Below are 6187 nucleotides of genomic sequence, written 5' to 3' on the forward strand. Positions count from 1 at the left end.
AAATATTAGTAAACTAATTAAAGAAATAAACAAATAAAAGGAATAGTAAAAAAAAAAAACTAATTGGAATAAAGATATGTGTATATATATATATATATATATATATAAGATTAATAAAATATAAGTTATATATATATATATATATATGTAAATTTTTTATATTATATATAAGCTTGTGGATATATATATAACATATTACCTTAAGATATATATAACATATTACCTTAAAGCTTCCTGAAGAAGCTGGATCCAATTTTAAAATTGGACGTGCAGAAGTACAAGCCTCACTCTCTCTCCTTCTTTCAGTCCATCACACTCTCCGTCGTCTCCATCTCCATCTCTCTCTCTCTCTCTCTCTCTCTCTCTCTCTCTCTCTCTCTCTCTCTCTCTCTCTCTCTCCTCAAGTTCGTTGGCCTAACAAGCTCCGATCGAAAACGGAAGGTGTCGTTGGATTCCTAACTCCGCCACCGACATTTCTACTAGAACAGATTTGTCGTGGGAGCGACATAGGCACCATTCCTATGGGAAGGTATATTTTCCCTAATTTCTCAATTTCTGGTTAAATCTACTATTGAATCGACAACCAGACACCACCATGCGGTCCTAGTTATGATCGTCGTCATTTTGACATAAGTAAAGTTCCAATTGAGGTTTTCTAGACCCTACTACAAAGCGAGAGTGGGATTTGAGAAATTTGGTTATTTGACTAAATTTAAGGGTATATTTATTTATTTAGAATTTATGGCCCAAGGAAATATTAAAATAATATTTTATTTAGGGTTAATTTAATGGAATTAGGATTTTTGATTCAGGGTCCGGGTGAGCATTGCAGGAATCATTTTGGAGTTCTTGTTGGCATAGTTCAAGAAATCAGGTAAGGGGAAAAATATATATTAAATCAGAATTTTTATGAATTAAATGAAAAATAAATTGTGTTATATGTACGTGTAAATTTTTCGGTATGGGTTTAAAATGCCAACCATTTAAATTATATTTTTCTACATTTAGAACTGTTTATTAGATATGTATATGTGGAATTGAACTGATGAAAGTGAAATATTTTTTTCAGAATAATTATGCAAGAAATTAAAAGTATTTTTCTAGTATATGAATGTTAATTGTGGGTTGGCTTATTTTCAGGCAATGTATGAATTTTTCTGCTAAATTATGTGGCATGAGTAAATGGGAATGCTGTGCGGAAATATGTTATATGTATAAGATGCATAATATACAGGGAATAAACTGAGTATGAAAATGTTATATGAAATATGCTGCTTGTGTGTGTTAATGTAACCATGTAAACAGCTGAAATATGCTGAGTAAACAGCTGAAGTATGTTGAGTAAAACAGCTAAAATATGTTGGGCAAAACAACTGAAAGTGGCTGGGTAAATGTATGATAGTTGAAATATTGTGGGTAAAACAGTTGAAAGTGGCTAGGTAAATGTGTAACAACTGAAATATGCTAGGTAAAACAGCTGAAAGTAGTTGGATAAATGTGTAACAGCTGAAAAATGTGGGGTAAAACAGTTGAAAGATGCTGGGTAAAACAACCGAAAGATGCTGGGTATGAAATGAAATGAGATGAAAAGGGAAATGAATGAAATGGAAATGAAATGTGAAATGAGAACAATGTAAAATAAGAAAGAGTCACTTAAAGTGAAATGCAATGCAATGTTAAGCTATGAATATGAACAGTTGTGTATGATTGAATAATGACAGAAAGAGTAATGTATTATGGTATTAGCAATACTTATGCTAGTAGAACATGTTACATTTGGACGAGGCAAACTCTTCGCTCGAGAACTTGCTGAGAAGGGCGAGTGCCCTGGTTGTATTAGGTGTAGTAGTAGGTTGCATAATGTGTTAAGACAGAGGGAAACTACTTGTATAGGCGGGTAGATTTCCCTATTCTTGGGATCCTTTGCCGATAAACTTTTGTATGAATTGTGTGAGTATGAGTTCAATTTATCACTTGGGGGCTTACTAACTAAGGTGAGTGCCCTGGTATGCTTTAGCTACAACCTTTGGGTTGCCTAGATATCAGAGCAGAAGGGTGCTACTTGTATGGGTGGGTAATCACCCCTATCCTTGGGTAATCTCGTGGGTTAAAACTTTTGCATGTGTTTGATTAGGCTCAGAGAATGATTTTAGTGTTTATGATAACGTTTTGCAAATGTTTTTAAAATGATATTTATAAACTCATGTTGGTCACACACTGTTTTAATATATTGTTTCTTCCATTACTGAGATGTGTCTTACCCGAATAAGAATTTATCTTTTTCAGGATTTCATCGATATCGAGCTTTAAGAGCTTGATATTTTTATAACATTGTTGGGGAATAGAAAAAGAAAAGGGTATATTTCTATGTTAATTTTGGGATATATAAAATTTATGTTTTATGTCCTTATGTTTTAAGTCAATCATGAAAGGAATGTTTGTGAACATACTGAAATGTTTTGGAGATGTATGTATTTATGGAAATGCAGGTGATGGTTAGTTTTTATGGATTTATAGATAGAAAATAGAAAACTCTGGTATTATGGTATATGTTATATGGAGATTATGTACATATGTTATAGATTATGATCTATCAAGATATTATCAGGTATAACGCACCAGACTCGGGTTTAAGGGTTCGAAGCGTTACATTAACGAAATTCTTTAAAGGATGGAAGAATGTAATAATCTGGAAAAAAAAAAAGTATAATAATAATAATAATAAATAATATTTGTTAATCAATTAATTAATTAAATATTATTAAACTAATTAAAGAAATAAACAAATAAATGGAATAGTAAAAAAAAAAACTAATTGGAATAAAGATATATGTATATATATATAAGATTAATATAATATAAGTTTTATATATATTTAAGTTTTTTATATTATATATAAGCTTGTGGATATATATAACATATTACCTTAAGATATATATAACATATTACCTTAAAGCTTCCTGAAGAAGCTGGATCCAATTTTAAAATTGTACATGCAGAAGCAAAAGCCTTACGCTCTCTCCTTCTTTAAGTCTGTCTCACTCTCCGTCATTTCCATCTCTGTCTCTCTCTCTCTCCTCAAGTTCGTCGGCCTAACAAGCGTCGATCGAAAAACGGAAGGTGTCGTTGGATTCCTAACTCCGCCGTCAACGTTTCTACTGTAATAGATTTGTTGTGGGAGTGACATAGGCACCATTCCTAGGGAAAGGTAAAATTTCCCTAATTTCTCAATTTCTGGTTAAATCTACTGTTGAATCGACAACCAGACACCACCATGGGGTCTTAGTCATGATCGTCACCATTTTGACATAAGTAAAGGTCCAATTGGGGTTTTCTAGGCCCTACTCCAAAGCGAGAGTGGATTTGGAAAATTTGGTAATTTGGCTAAATTTAAGGGTATATTTATTTATTTAGAATTTATGACCCTAGGAAATATTAAAATAATATTTTATTTAGGGTTAATTTAATGGAATTAGGATTTTTGATTCGGGGTCCGGGTGAGCACTGCAGGCATCTTTTTGGAATCCCTGTTGGTGTTGTTCAAGAAACCAGGTAAGGGGAAAATATATATATATTAAATCATAATTTTTATGAATTAAATGAAAAATAAACTGTGTTACATGTACGTGTAAATTTTTTGGTATGGGTTTAAAATGCCAACCATTTAAATTATGTTTTTCTACATTTAGAACTGTTTATTAGATATGTATATGTGAAATTGAACTGATGAAAGTGAAATATTTTTTTCAGAATAATTATTTTTCTAGTATATGAATGTTAATTGTGGGTTGGCTTATTTTCAGGCAATGTATGAATATTACTGTTAAATTGTGTGGCAAGAGTAAATAGGAATGCTGTGTGGAAATATGTTATATGTATGAGATGCATAATATATAGGGAATGAACTGAATATGAAAATGTTATATGAAATATGCTGCTTGTGTGTGTTAATGCAACCATGTAAACGGCTGAAATATGTTGGGTAAATAGTTGAAATATGTTGGGTAAAACAGTTGAAATATGTTGGGTAAAATAGCTAAAAGTGGTTGGGTAAATGTATGACAACTGAAATATGTTGGGTAAAATAGCTGAAATATATTAGGTAAAATAGCTGAAAGTGGCTGGGTAAATATGTAATAGTTGAAAAATGTTGGGTAAAACAGCTAAAAGATGCTGGGTATGAAATGAAATGAAATGAAAAGGGAAATGAATGAAATGGAAATGAAATGTAAAATGAGAACAATGTAAAATGAGAAAGAGTCACTTAAAGTGAAATGCAATGTAATGTTAAGTTATGAATATGAACATATATGTATGATTAAATAATGACAGAAAGAGTAATGTATTATGGTATTAGCAATACTTATGCTAGTAGAACATGTTACGTTTTGGCGAGGCAAACTCTTCGCCCGAGGGCTTGCTGAGAAAGGCAAGTGCCTTGGTTGTATCAGGTGTAGCAGTAGGCTGCATAACGTGCTAGAGTAAAGGGAAACTACTTGTATGGGCGGGTAGATTTCCCTATTCTTGGGAGCCTTTGCCGATAAACTTTTGTATGAACTGTGTGAGTACGAAATCAATTTATCACTTGGGGGCTTACTGAGTAAGGTGAGTGCCCTAGTATGCTTTAGGTGCGACCTTTAGGTTGCCTAGATATCAGAGCAGAGGGGTGCTACTTGTATGGGCAGGTAATCACCCCTATCCTTGGGTAATCTCATGGGTTAAAACTTTTGCATGTATTTGATTAGGCTTAAAGAATGATTTTAGTTTATGCTAATGTTTTGCAAATGTTTTTAAAATGATATTTATAAACTCGTGTTGGCCACACACTATTTTAATATATTGTTTCTTCCCTTACTGAGATGTGTTTCACCCAAATATGAATTTATCTTTTTCAGGATTTCCTCAAGATCGAGCTTTAAGAGCTCGAGATTTTTATAGCATTATTGGGGAATAGAAAAAGAAAATGGTATATTTGTATGTTAATTTTGGGATGTATAAAATTTATATGTTATGTCCTTATGTTTTAAGTCAATCATGAAAGGAATGTTTGTGAACATACTGAAATGTTTTGGAGATGTATGTATTTATGGAAATGCAGATGATGGTTAGTTTTTATGGATTTATAGGTAGAAAATAGAAAACTCTGGTATTATGGTATATGTTATATGGAGATTATGTGCATATGTTATAGATTGTGATCTATCAAGATATTATCAGGTATAACGCACCAGACCCAAGTTTGAGGGTTCGGGGCGTTAGAACACCAGACCTAGCCCACTCTCCTTTTGCTTTGCTTTATTTCATAATACTCACACACACACTCACAATCCAACCCAACTCACGAAACACACACACACACAACCCAATCTTCAATTTGCTAACACCAAAGAAACCCACCAATTTTGAATTTTCAAACTATTTTTTCCAAGCCACTAGCCACTATTTTTGACTTATCCAAATCTTTCCAACCTACACCCACACACACACACACACACACACACACACACACACACACACACACACACATATATATATATATATATATATATATATATATATTTCTCTTTTGATTTTTTTTCTTCTTTAAATGTCCAAGAAAGTCTTTGACGCGTAATTTTGATGCTCACGTACACATATGTGCATTTTTATTTTTGGCTTTAAGATCCAAAAATTATCCTGTCATAAAATATAAAAATCCATGATTTATTGAATAAGGACCCAAATGTTATAAATCGAGCACATGGTTAAAATATTGAACTTAACTAGGCATTTTAAATAAAATAATGATCTTTAATGCATGATTTTAAATGCCTAATTACGCAACTTTTATGCGTAATCAATAGCCCAGACTCGGTCACTCTTTCAATAGGCTAGAGTAATCACCTCTCCAAGCGATGCCCCATGCTTACTCAACGATCCAAACACCTTGAATCGTCCAAGAACTACAAGAAATATGAAATAAACGTTGCATACAAGAACACTCTCAAATAGAGCATATTAGTACAAATTTAGCACTATGTACTTCAAGAATTTAAATAAATAGAAATGAAGCTCAAGATAAGATATCACCAATTCCTTCTCTAGATGAATATCAACAATAGTTTAGTAGAAATCTCCCAGCAAGAGTGTGAGTGTTGGAATTGGTGTGATCCCAAGAAGGGGGGGTGAATTGGGTTTTAAAAACATT

The sequence above is a fragment of the Malania oleifera genome, chromosome 11 (genome assembly GCF_029873635.1).
Source record: "Malania oleifera isolate guangnan ecotype guangnan chromosome 11, ASM2987363v1, whole genome shotgun sequence".
NCBI classification, from domain to species: domain Eukaryota; kingdom Viridiplantae; phylum Streptophyta; class Magnoliopsida; order Santalales; family Ximeniaceae; genus Malania; species Malania oleifera.